Source organism: Dipodomys merriami, unplaced genomic scaffold, assembly GCF_024711535.1.
Source record: "Dipodomys merriami isolate MVZ:Mamm:240054 unplaced genomic scaffold, mDipMer1.0.p SCAF_29, whole genome shotgun sequence".
NCBI classification, from domain to species: Eukaryota; Metazoa; Chordata; class Mammalia; order Rodentia; family Heteromyidae; genus Dipodomys; species Dipodomys merriami.
The window spans coordinates 8012311-8025968 of NW_027204381.1; the positions used below are offsets into that span (position 1 = coordinate 8012311).

The 13658-nt window shown below is 47.3% G+C and overlaps 1 protein-coding gene across 2 annotated transcripts in view; it reads left to right on the forward strand.

The window, feature by feature from the left end:
• Window positions 1–1699: 1699 nt before the first annotated feature.
• Window positions 1700–13658, forward strand: part of Kcnj5 (potassium inwardly rectifying channel subfamily J member 5) — a 29624-nt gene continuing 17665 nt past the window's right edge. The window contains exons 1-2 of one of the 2 annotated variants that reach the window (XM_070038322.1): window positions 1700–1859; window positions 2470–2517. The gene's annotated coding sequence lies outside the window, so the exon portion shown is untranslated. The remainder of the gene's footprint in view (window positions 1860–2469; window positions 2518–13658) is intronic. The other variant, XM_070038321.1, reaches the window with a different exon arrangement.

Sequence of the window (13658 nt, forward strand, 5' to 3'; positions counted from 1 at the left end):
CTGGATCTCAGAGCCATGCAGCCAGTCCTCTACCGAGAACTGGGAACTGAAAGACGTGAACCCTTTCTTCTTACTGTTATCCATAAGATCAACCAACATCGGACACTGATGAGCTCAAAGGCAGGCCAAGGCTCCTAAAGGGGACAGAAAGTCAGGGCCTAGTGTGGTCACACTGAGTAACCACGTGCTGTCAGTCAGGGCCTGCCTCCCCATACTCAACCCAAAAGGCTGAGTAATAGACACAGAGAGGTCACAACTGACCAAGTAAGACCCACGAAATCCTAGAAACACCTGCTGGTCCACCCCAGACACCGCCCCTCCCTTGGCAGGTGGGGGGGGGAGGGGTCTGCCTGTGTCTCTCCTACAGCTCAGACAAACTGAAGAAGAGATCATGTTCACATCTTTCCTCAAGGTGGGAATGCCCAGGAGGTATGAAGTCCCAACAAGGCCTATGAACTGTTCATCTCTGTCATTGGAGGGCCATTTCCCTGCCATTCCTGCCCAGCCACAAGACAACTGTGCTGGGGGAAAGTGGAGCAGGGAGCAGAGAGTCTGGGATCAGCAGATTCTTCCTCCTCCTCCCCCACCATCTCCTCCTCCTCCTCCTCCTCCTCCCCCTCCTCCCCCTTTCTTCCTCTTTTTCCTCCTCCTCCTCCTTCTTCTCCTCCTCCTCCCCCTTTCTTCTTCTTTTTCCTCCTCCTCCTCCTCTTCCTCCTCCTCTTCTTTTTCTTCCTTCTTCCTTCTCCTTTATTCTCCTTCTCCTTCTTCTTGAACTCAGGGTTTTGCTATCCTCCTCAGCTTTTTTTTTGTCAAGGCTTACCCTCTACCATTCCAGCCACACCTTCATATTTTCACTTTTTGGTGGTGACTTGGAGATAGATATCTCCTGGACTTTTCTGCCAGTCTGACTTCCAGGTTCAGTCCTCAGACTTCAGCCTCACGAGTAGTGAGGATGACAGGTGTGAGCCCTGGCCTTCACCTCCATTCCAGCCACAGGAGTGGGAAGCTGACACCCAGACTGGAGGAAAGGCCACACGCCCCACTTACTGCTCCCCACGTCAGAAAGGGCACCCAGATCCTGCCATGTCCTCTCCCTCAGGGCACACTGCGTGCACAGCCCTCCACGGCTTGGACCTGCTGTCTTCTACCCTGAAAGAGGAGCAGCGGTGCACCTCTTAGTAAACTCACTCTGGCATGCTGGTTGCTCACGGACGGGGCACGCGCACGGGAGGGGGGGGCGTTCCCACACAGGCAGGGCCGCTCGCACACGCTCACACGTTCACATCCAGGTGCCCCCCCACCTTGCACCTGCAAGACCGGAGGCACCCCAACACCAGCCGGAGAGCCACAGAGACTGGCAGAAAGCTGTAGAGGAGGTGGGCTGGGAAAGGGAGCCGAGGGGAGTTCCTGTCTGCCTTCCCGTTCTCCATCCAACTCCTGGGAAACACCGGGTGTCTAGGGGGTTGCGTGTAGCCCCTGCCCTCCCCGCCAGCCACCGTCCACCCCCGATACTGCCTTCTGCCTATGGCCCTTTAAATCGCGTTATTATCTGGAGATCCTTTTGTATCGGGAAGAGAAGAGAAGCCAGAGATCAGAAGGAGGAGGGAACTGGGAGGGCGGGAGGGAGGAGGGCGAGGAGGGAGGTGGGAAGGAGGGCGCAGCGCCTCCGGTAGCTCCCAGCCAGGGAAGGGACCGGATGGTCTAGACGCCGCCGCCGGTGCCCGCGGGACCCACGGCAAGAGCGAGGCTCTGAGCGGGTCATGGCTAAGGCTGCAGAGCCCGGACCAAAGCCCTGATCGCCTCGCTGCGCACAGCCCTGAAGTTCGCATCCTGACACTCGAAAGCGCCCATCTGGACAAGTAAGTTGGCTTCTTTTCCTTCCCCATTTCTCTCCCAGATCAGAGCAGGATGGCCGGATGGACCTTCTCTGGGGTGCCCGGTACCCCAGGCAGCATACTCCTCCCACCCCCGCTGCGCCCTCCTGAGACTCCCAGATTGGGGACAGGTGGGATTCCAAACCAAGGCTCAGGGAGGGCCCAAAGTTCAGCCAGGGAAAATGGAGCTGTCTTTAGCAGTGGCTCCGGCCTCCCACATCTGTGTCCTAGATCTCCCTATCTGAGGGTGGGGGTAAGGGGTCAGGACCATCCGTCTTGGCTTTACAAGCCAGACACCTAGGAGGATGGGAGGAAGGCATGATCGTCCTCCATGGAGGGCTCAGAGCGGACCCGGGATGCGCTGTGGGTGGCTTAATCTTGCTTTTTCTTTGAAGTGTGGCCAGATTGGAAACTTGGCTTTGTGATTTCTGCCCTCCCGGCTGCCAGGTCACTTCCTGTACGCCTCCTTTCTTCTTTCTAAATGTCTCTCAAACTGTTCAGAAAGGCCTGGGTCTGTGTGCAAGATCAGAGGATGGGAATCTAGGGGAGAAGTCTTGTTCTGATCTTTTTTTTTTTTTTTTGGTTGGTTGTGAAGCTTGAACTCAGGACCTGGGGGCTGTCCCTGAGCATCTTTGTATTCAAGGTTAGTGCTCTACCACTTGAGCCACCACACCTTTCTGGGTTTTGAGTGGTTAATTAGAAATAAGTCTCATGGGAACTTTTCTGTCCAGACTGGCTTCAAACCATGATCCTCAGATCTCAGCCTCCTGAGTAGCTAGGACTACAGGTGTGAGCCACCGGCACTTGGCTTTGATCTTTTTTTCCCTCAGGCCTGGGATGCTACTCCAAGAGCCCCTGAAGTTGTGGAGTGGAGTTAGGTCAGAGTGGGCTCCTCTGATGGTGTTTGGAACCCCCAAAATAGGAGGTTGAGAGTGGAGGGGTAGAGGGAGGGGTAAAAGCCTGCCCAGTTCCAAGTATTTATTCTCTTCCGATCCTTTTTAAAAAGCAGAATTTACTATATTTTACTGGGTGAGAAATGGCAGCCCAGAAAGGCTGTGTAACTTTGCCCGAAGTCCTCAGCTTACAGAAGGAGATTCTCATCGAGGTCCAACTATGAAATGTACTTTATCTTCATCCGAAGCAAGCTCTGATCCACAGACTGTTCCCGTGTGAAACAGAAGAGTGTGAAAAGAAGACCATCTTTGTGGCTCCTCACTAGAACATATTTCAGTGAGTTCATCCTGACAGCAGTCCTTTGAGGCAGAGCTTGCTTCTTCTCTTGGTTTCTTGATGAGACTGAAGCTAATAGAATTCTGAGCACAAATGCAGTGCTGTTATCCTTGAAGCCTTCTGACCTCTGGCTTCAAATCCAGGGTCTTTCCATTATCAAACACTAACCGTGGGAGAAGTACTGGTCTTCTCAGATCTATGTCTTTGGCTTAGATACAGTGGTACATCCCATCCACTGGCTCTCTGGATTCTGGGGGATGAATAGAGCAGTCAGAGCTGTAGGAATCCAGCCCTGGGTTGGGTTCTAACAGGAAAAGCTTCCCTGGGATTATAGACTATTGATCTATTGAGACGTTGTATTCTGCTCTGGCCCCAGGGCCTTCTGGGTGGCTGTGGTTCCTGGACTTCATACCATGCTCTCCAACTGACAGGAGAGCTAGCATTCAGGCAAAGCCTCTCCAAAAGCTGCCCCAACTACTCACTCACAGGCAGCATTTCTCACTTTGGTGGAAGGTCTGCCTTCCACAGAAAACAAGTGCCCTGCAGCTAGTAAGCATTTCAGGAGGAGAAAGCAAGGTGGAAAGGAGGATAGTGAAAATGAGATCTGGGGCTTGCTTCCTGGGCCCAGGGCTGGCCCAGAGTGAGCTGCCTGTTCTGATCTCAGTAGGATTTCCCAAGCTGGGCCATGTCCCCCAAAGGCTTCGCCCTTTCTCCATGGGTCCAGCAGACACATCAACGTGACTCTGTCACTAGGTTCTCTTGGCCCAGCTGCCACTGGTACAGGCTGTTGTATAGCAAGGTCCCTTTGGGGTTTTCTGCAAGCACTTCACTGAGCTTGAATTTGCTTTCGTGATCGGTGAAAAGGTTAACACTACAGAAGGGAGTGAGTACCCCTTCTCCACGTTCCACATGTTGTTAACTTGACAAAGACTCTGCCTGTGACCTGTGAAGCAAAAACTTTAAGTGCATTCATGCACTTAAAGACTGTATCTACTTCTGTAGTTTGGTTTGTTTTGTTTTTGCTGTTCCTAGGGCTTGAACTCTGGGCCTGAGCACTGTCCCTGTGCCAATTTGTACTCAAGGCTAGCATTCTACCATTGAGCCATACCACTACTTCCAGCTTTTTCTCGATTAGTTTGCTGGAGATAAGAGTCTCACAGACTTGCCTGCCTGGATTGGCTTTGATCCATGATCCTCAGCCTCCTGAGTAGCTATGATTACAGGCGTGAACCCAGGCTGGGTTTGGGTATATGTGTGTGTGTGTGTGTGTGTGTGTGTGTGTTTTAATTTTTTAATTAGTTATTTTTTGTGTGTATGGCAGTACTGGGACTTGAACTTAACACCTGAGCATTGTCTCTTAGCTTTTTCTTTCAAGGCTGGTGTTCTACCATTTGAGCCACAACTTCACTTCTGGCTTTCTGCTGAACCTCAGTCTTCATAGCTGAGCCTCCTGAGTAGCTAGGATTACAGGTATGAACCATTGGCACCTGGCTATTCTTTTTGTAAGTCAGTTTAACTTACACTTATTTGATCATTTAGCAGGTGCCAGGAATTATTAATTTTTAAAGACCTTGAAATGAGATCCTCTTGGTCAGGCTTATGTTTTCTATTTCTAAGAATATTAGCAAAAGCTTGTTTGCATTTCCTAAGCCAGTACTGATTGGAATTTTAGATGGGAGGACAAAGGAGAGAAAGCAGGGGGCCAGGAGTAGTTCATAGGAGCCATTTTTTAGATTAAACTTAATACCCTGTGTGAACTACAAACCAGCCATTGAGAGCTAGCAATATTTGTAAGAGAGGACAAATCACCAGACAACCACTATGACAGATTGTCAGCCATGGAAGAATCTTTCTGTGGCTTCTAACTGAAGAATGAGAGTTCAGATACAAAAGTCTGTAGGCACACACACACACACACACACACACACACACACACACACACACACACACACACACACACACACACACACACACACACACACACACACACACACACACACACACACAAATGCAACTTGGAAAATGGCTATCTATCTCTGAGATTATTTTGAAAACAGAAAGGACAGAATCCCCAGGCACAGATAACCAGCCTCAGTATCTACTTCCTCCTACCTTGACATTCTGATAAGGGAGCTATTCTCGCCCCAGGAGCCCAGAGTGGCAGCAAGCCTTGCCAAGAGCTGTGTTGAGTTAAATGTCAGAGCCAAACCTTTAACCAAGGACTATGGAGATGCTGGTTGGGGCTTTCAGTGTTAAGTTCCATTATCATTCTAACCACCGGCAGTGTGGGGGGCAAAGGTCAGGGAGAATCTGGTCAGTTGGCAGGTGGCAACAGCACTGCTGGGCCGCCAAGGATAAACCCCTGTGGGGAGGAAGGGCAATGAGGCTGAGGACAAAGGGGGTGGGGAGGAAGGGGCTGCAGCTGGCAGGCTCACCCGCCTGACCTTGACTTGCTTGTTTGGGGCTGAATATACTCCCAGCCCCTAACATCTCACACTTCAGAGAAATGTGAGAAACCACCAAGTCCCAAAGTCATCTTCCTATATATTCTCTCTTGGGCTCAGAAAGGAAGCCAGGAGAGGGGAGCAAGAGTCACAAGGATTTCACCTGCTGCCTTGGACCTCAGATTCCCGCCCTCCCCCGTCCCCGCCCCCCCTCCACACAGACACACAAAACCCTCCATCCCCAGACCAGAAATTCCCACTGAGCATTTGCCATGGTGATAAGGGATTGAAGCTCAGGAGAGCAACAGGCATGAGATGCTGCCTCTGCTCCAGGAAAATGGCCATCCCCAGGGCTAACACAAGCTTCAGGTGTCCAGTCCTAGAGATCCTGACAGCCAGGTAACTGTGCTAAAGCCAGCAGTCCCGCTGAACACCAAGATACAAGGCCTCTCTGGCCCAAGTCAGGTGGCCTTTGCTGTTCTGCAGGAACCTCTTGGTCCAATGGGCTCAATAATTTACTCACATCTTTTCCAAACTCCCTGTGGAACTCCTAAGAGAGAAGATGTGAAGACAGAATTTTCTGCCTATCTTCAGTGGGCCCAAAGAGAAAAGATGGGATTATTGACAAAGGTTTCCTGCCAAAGAATAAATAATAACCTAGGTAGTAGGTGCTGTGCGGGAGATGTGCAGAAAGCCTGGAGAGGGAGAGCTAGCTTTGCCGGAGGCTGGGGGGGGTGGGGGGGGGGAAGGGCTGGGGGGCGTGGTCAGAAAAAATCCTACAGGGCCTTCCAAAACACACGTGCTGGTGGCTGGATGGAGGCTGTCCTGAAGCAGTTTAGAGAGGAGACAGCACAAATTAGACACAGGGTAGGGCAGAGGAAGGCTGGAAGAGGAGAGGTCAGACATGCGAGCCTGGGCCGGGGCTTGCACTCCTGGGAGACTCCTGGCCTCCAGCTCATCACCAGCAGATGTGTTTTGGAAGGCCCAGTCGGACTTTGCCCCCTGGCAAAGCCAGGTCTCCCTCCCCAGGGCTTTTGTGCATCTCCCCAACAGCACCTACCACCGAGGTTATAATTCCCGGGGGATCCCTGTCCAGCCTCCTCTCTGGCCACCTCCCCGCACCCCTTCAGGTGCTCATACTTGATTACCTTTGCTTCCTCCCTCCCTTCCTCGCTCCATTTGGCTCTTTCCCCCACCCTCCCCCCTTTAGCTTTCTTCTCATTTCTTCTCTTGGCCATACCTGCGTTCAGCTTTAGTCTAGTCCCTTTTCCAACTATATTCATTCTCTTTTTTTTTAATCTATAGATATTGTTTTAATTTTAGATCGTTGTAGATTTACTTACAGTTTAAGAAATAATGCAGAGAACCAGCTCAAGTCTGTAATCCTAGCTAATCAGGAGGCTGAGATTTAAGACTCAAGGCTCAGAGCCAGCCTGGACAGACAATGTGGGAGAGTCTTATCACCAATTAACCAGCAAGAAGCTATGGGTGGGGATGTGGCTCAAGTAGTTGAGTGCTAGTGTTCAGCAAAAAATGCCAAAGAAGAATGTGAGGCCCTGGGTTCAAGTCCCAATATTAATAATATATAAATAAGATTCGCATGGCATGTAAGCTTTTGGATTGGCTTCTGTCATTCAACACAGTTTCTTGGAGTTTTATTCAGGTTCCTGTGTGTATTTGTGCATACTTGTGTGTTAGTGTGTATGTGTGAATGTGATTTCTGTATAGCAGCCTACATTATGACTGTATCATGGCTTATTTAACCATCTACCTATTGAGAGATATTTGAGTTGTTTAGGGGCTACTATGAATAAACTTTCTCTAAATATTTGTGCACTGTATTTTGTGTGAACATATTTTTCACTTCTCTGAGATAAATACCCAGAAGTACAATTGCTGGTTCATATGATAGTTGTACATTTAGTTTAAAACAAACAAACAAAAAGCTGTCAAAACTGTTTTCCATAGTGACTTCCATTTTACATTTCTTCAACGGCTTTAGCAGTGATTCACTTGTTCTATGTCTTTGTCAAGATTCAGTGGTGTTAATTTTTTTCTTTTAGGCTTTCTTTTTGTTTATTATTAATTTTTTAATGTAAAAATGTTGTACAGAGGGGTGACCCTTACATGAGAAGGGTAATGAGTACATTTCATAGCGAGCATTGTACCTCCTCCTCCTCCTTTATTTTCCACCAACCATCACTTCCCTCCCTACCTCCCCAACTCCTCCTGTCCTCCCCCCCCCACCACATTGTAAGGTTCCTTTTCACTATAGTGTCCTGTATCTTTTAGCCTTTCTGACAGGTTTGTAGTAATAGCTAACAATGAGTGGATGTTGTTGTTGTGAGTCTTGTTTGTTTAATATAGTTTGTTTTCTCAGCATGTAGTCCATGCTGGTCTCAAACTCCTGATCCTCTTTCCTCAGCTCCATAGAACTAGGATTATAGGCCTGTACTACTAGGCTGCCGCTTCACTGTGATGTTAGATTGTATTTTTCTAATGGTGAACTAGGCTAACCATCTTCCTATGATCCCATTTGTCCTCTCTACATCCTTTTCAGTAAACTGAGTTTGGCCCCTTTGCTAATTGGATGAGGTTTTGTTGTTGTTGTTATGAGAGTTCTCTGTATAATATAGATACTAGTCCTTTGTCAGATGGGGGTGGTTGTAAGCATTCTCTCTGTTAGGTAAATTAATCGGTTGCTGAGTAATGAGAACACCACATGGTACTCAAGCAGGGAGAAAGGTCTATTTTCCAAACTGCTGGCTGGCCGCTGGTCAAGTTGGAAGCACACGCAGCCAGAAAGGGTTGAGCCACCCCTGTGCCAGGACTTCCCAAGGCTGGGCAGGGAGAAGGTGTGGCCACACTGGATTTGGTAGCGATCTTAGGGTGGGGGAGGTGACTGTCTCCAGGTGTGCCAATTACCTAGGTGACACAGAGTGCAGACTTAGCCAAGAGGAGGAGGAGTCTATCTGCCCTCCGAGGGTGGAGTTTAAATTCTCCTACTCTGTCATTTGTCTTTTTATCTTCATAAGGGCAGGGGGGGGGGGTGGGAATCTTTGCTGAGAACATGTTTTCAATTCTGATAAAAATTATTTTTTCAGGGGCTGGGAAGGTGGCTCAGTGGTAGAGCACTTGCCTTGCAAGCATGAGGCCCTGGGTTCGATTCCTCAGCACCACATAAACAGAAAAAGCCAGAAGTGGCGCTGTGGCTCCAGTGGTAGAGTGCTAGCCTTGAGCTGAAGAGCTGAGGGACAGCGCCCAGACCCAGAGTTCAGGCCCCATGACGGGAAAAAAAAAAAAAAAAAAAATTATTTTTTCAGTTTTTCTTATTAGGGATTATGAAGTCTCTGATATCTTAAATTTTGTAGCATATTCTTTCCATATTCTTTCAAAAGTTTCCCCATATTCTTTTCAAATGTTTTATAGCTGTATCATTTGCATTTAAGTCCAAGATTTTTTTTTTTGGGGGGTCCGGTCGTGGGGCCTGAACTCTGGGCCTGGGCGCTGTCCCTCAGCTCTTCAGTTCAAGGCTAGCACTCTACCACTTGAGCCACAGCGCCACTTCCGGCTTTTTTCTTTTTGCTTAATGTGGTGCTGAGGAACCGAACCCAGGGCCTCAGGCATGCAAGGCAAGCACTCTACCACTGAGCCACCTTCCCAGCCCCCCAAGATTTTTTTTATAAATCTAAGGCTTAGGTTTTGGGGTTTGTTTGTTTTTTTGCCTGTGGATGGCTGTTCCTTCATTTGTTGGAAAGGCTATCTTACTTTGCACGTGTGTGTGTGTGTGTGTGTGTGTGTGCATATGTGTGCACGCGCCGCTCCTGGGACTTGAAGTCAAGACCTAAGTGCTGTCTGAGCAGTTCTGCTCAAGACTAGTGCTCTAACACTTAAGCCCCAGTTCCACCTCCACCTTTTTTGTGTAGTACTTAATTGGAGATAAGAACCTCCCAGACAAGCCCTGCACTGGTGCTTCAGAACTAAATCCCAGCTATTCAGGAAGCTGTGAGCTGAAGGTGGGAGTCTGAAGCCAGCCAGAGCAGGAAGTCTGTGAGCCTCTTATCTCCAATGAATTCCTCAGAAAAAGCTGTAAGTGGGTCTGTGGCTCAAGTGGTAGAGTGCTAGCCTTGAGCAAAGAAGCTCAGGGACAGTGCCCAGGCCCTCAGTTCAATCCCCAGGACCAACACACACACACACACACACACACACACACACACACACACACACACACACACACACCACACACACACACATACACACACACACGAGCCTCACAGGCATCCCTGCCCAGGCTGGCTTTGAACCAGAATCCTCAGATCTCAGCTTTCTGAGTATCTGGGAATACAGGTATGAGCCACTGATACCCAGCTTACTTTGCATTTTTGTTGAAAACAAATTGAACATCTTTGTGAAGATGTATTTTGGTTTCTCTGTTCCACCCCACTGACAAGTATGTCTTTCTTTCTTCCAATATCAAATTAGTCCTGTTCACTGTAGCTATTTAATAAACTCTGAAATTAGTAAGCTGATTCTTTATTCTTTTTCAATTTATTTTTATTTTTATTTTGTCAGTTGTGGGGCTTAAGCTCCCTGCCTGGAGGCTGTTCCTAAGCTCTTTTGCTAAAGGCTAGTGTTTTACTTTGAGCCACAGCACCACTTCTGATTTTCTGGTGGTTAATTGGAGGTAAGAATTTCACAGACTTTCCTGCCTGTCTGGCTTCCAACCATGATCCTCAGATCTCAGCCTCCTGAGTGGCTAGGATTACAGGCATGAGCCACCGGCACCTGGCTCAAAATTATTTTATCTAGGCTATTTGTCTTCCTCTACTAATTTTAGATATTTATCTATACCTAAAATGAGATTTTGTTAGGCACTACATTCAATCTGTTTGTCAACTTGAGGAGAGCTGCCATCTTTATTCTGAGTCTTTTAATCTACTAACACTTTTAGTGGACTGGACCTTGTGCTTGTTACTTTGTAGTTCTCAGAAGTTCTTTTTTGCCCTGCCAGGAACTAAAACTGTATGACCTTAGGCATCATTTTGTTCCTCAGACCTTCAGTCTACTTTCTGGAAAATGGATCTGGTAGCACCTGCCTTGAAAAGAGCTGGAAATTTGTCAAAGAAAAACATGGCAAATAGGAAGGTCCTAACAGGAAATTCTCAATGATGGTATGTCCCCTCCGACAATTCACTTATCAGCTCTTTCTTCCCAACTCTCACTGTGTCTACTACTCATCTGTAATTCACTCTTTCCCATTCATCCTTTACTCACCCCATCATCTTCCATTCTCAACCCCCTACTGTAACTCTCCTCTTTTCTTCACATTCCCTTCATTCTTCCATGATATTGGTCTTCTCCTTCTTTCTCTGGCCCTGGGGCATTCTTTCTTGCTTGCTTTCTTAGATGTTGAGTGTAAATCTAGAGCCACTCACCCTGGGTTTAAATCCAGCAACTGATTGCTTTGGGGGCAACTCATCATTTTGCCTCAGTTTGCTTCCCTATAAAATAAGGAGAAATAGTAGCTGCATCATGTCTTTTGGGAAGAGAATAAATGAGTGAATACAAACCATTCAAAAAAAAAAATCTGGCATATAGTATGCCCTGCCCCCAGTAGGCTTCTGCTCCAATTCTTAGGATTGTACCTGTTTATGTCTGCTTCCCTGCTTTTGTCTCAGACCTAGTTCATCTTTCTCCTCTCACCATCCCTTCCTTCTCAAATGTTTATAAACTTGTTCACATTCTTTTGCCTTCTTGCTGCTGTTTTCTATATCATATTCTCTAACCCTCACTAAGAAGCTGGCACCCACTCAGAAAATCTGTCTCTGGGGCCATAGAAAGGAACAAGTGGTTTTTCATTTTGATTTAATTATTAATCCTCTTTATTATTTAATGCAGAGTACATACAGTGTGTGGTTACAGTGAAGAAAATGTAACTATGTTGCTTGCTTTCAGAGAGGACGGCAGGCTTAACAGGGAGAAGTACAAGACAGACAGATACAAATGTAGGGAAATGGGAAAGAAATTCATTTGATTTTTGTGCCCTTTTATTTGCAGTTTTTTTCATACATCTTCTGCAGAGGCCTAGGAGAAGGCTTGTGGACTGTGCAAGAAGACATAGCAAAGTATTACAACAGACAGATGTGAGCAGCTGTGAGCAGGGCTCCCACAGCTGGCCAGATAGGACATGGGAGCTCAGCAGGTGTTCAGTGATGAGAGCACAGTCCTGCACCACGGATGCACTGCTCAGGAATCAGTTACTTCAAGCTGGGTGCTGATGTCTCATGCCTGTAATCCTAGCTTATTCAGGAGGCTGAGCTCTGAGGATCCAGGTTTAAAGCCAGTTCATGCAGACAATTCCAAGGAAACCTTATCTCAAATTAATGAATCAGCAAAAATCCTGAAGTGAAGGTATGGCTCCAGTGGTACAGTGCCAGCCTGAAGCAGAAAAAAACAAGCAAGAACTCAAGATCCTGAGTTCAAACCCCAGTACTGGCACACAAAAGAAAAGTAAAAGGAGCTCACGATGACTAAGCCTTTCAGACCCTGCCCTCCACTGCCTCCACTGCCCTCCACACCTCAAATTAGGCCAAATATCAGCTTTCTAGAAAATTGCCCCAAGGCTTTCGACTCATAGATATACTCAAATGAAATCTCTTAAATAGTGTGTGTGTGTGTGTGTGTGTGTGTGTGTGTGTGTGTGTGTGTGTGTGTGTGTGTGTCAGTTGTGGGGCTTGAACTCTGGGCCTGGGCACTGTCCCTCAGCTCTTCAACTCAAGGCAAGTGTTTTAACACTTGAGCCACAGTACTACTTCAGGTTTTCTGGTGGTTAATTGGAGATAAGAGTCTTATCAAGTTTCCTGCCCAGGCTGGCTTTGAACCGTGATCCTCAGATCTCAGCCTCCTGAGTAGCTAGGATTACAGGCATGTGTCACCAATGCCTGGTTAAATACTGTATTTTTGTCTCTGTATTTTATCTAAAGAATTAAACTCTCTATAGGCCAGCTCTGTCTCTTCTCATTTCAGACAAGAATGTTGTCTTCCTTGAAAAATTGTTAAGTGAAACAACATTTAGGATTCTCTTTTTATCTCTATTATAAACTCTCAAGTGTTTGCCTTTTTTAAATGACAAAATAACCAGGGGATTCATCCACAACACTTCTAATTGGACACTGGATTGTCTCTACAGGCAATTTGATTACTTCCTCAGACTTGCAGTAGGAGTGAGGAGGGGGAGCAAAAGATGCAACTGGAGGGCTTTGTGAGTCTTCTCTCCTTTATCTGGACTGACTGAGGCTCACAAGGCTCTAGATTCACCTTCTGGTACCCCATTGGTACCAACAGGCCTCTGGCTGTGACAGAAATGTTAGCCACCTTCTAGGCCTGTGGTGAAATCGTTCAGTTGTTTGTCTTTCATAAAGAGTCACAACCAGTATTTCTGAGGCCAGCATTCTGGAAGTGAAGTTGCCATGCCAGCATTTATGTGCCCTTAGTCAATGTAACCTGGGCAGCCCTTCAATGGGAGCCAACCCAAGGACTCTGGAAGAATGCAAAATAGATGCCAATTACATTTCATAAGAATAATCCTGCCCAACACTAATATTGCTATTATTTTATACCTTGTATCTGTTCTTAATCTATACTAACTTGGATCAAGGGGGCAAAAGTATATTATACTAGAATCCAACAGGTTAGAGTTTTCCTGCTGAAATGGCAGCTGTGTCTTTAACCTGGTGGATTCCTGTATATTTTCATTTCATATATATAGACAGATTCAAGGTGGGGGACTTAAGGAATAAGATATGATTAAGAGTGTAAGACGTGGGGCTGGATGGGTAGCTTAGGCAATTGAGTGCCGGCCAATGAGCAAAAACATCAGATACTGAGTTTGAGTCCCAGTCAGGGACTCAGGGACTCAGGGCAGGGGTGGGGTGGGGGTGGGGGAGTGAGACAGAGTTTAAAATGTGTCTAGGAGAGTCAGCACTATAATTCAGAACCAAGGTCACTAGGCTGTGATGGACAGGAAATTGGAGACTAGGACAGGAAATTGGAGACTAGGTGATTGTAGGCTCTGGCATTAGGCCAGGGTCAGTTCAAAGTAGGGCTCTGC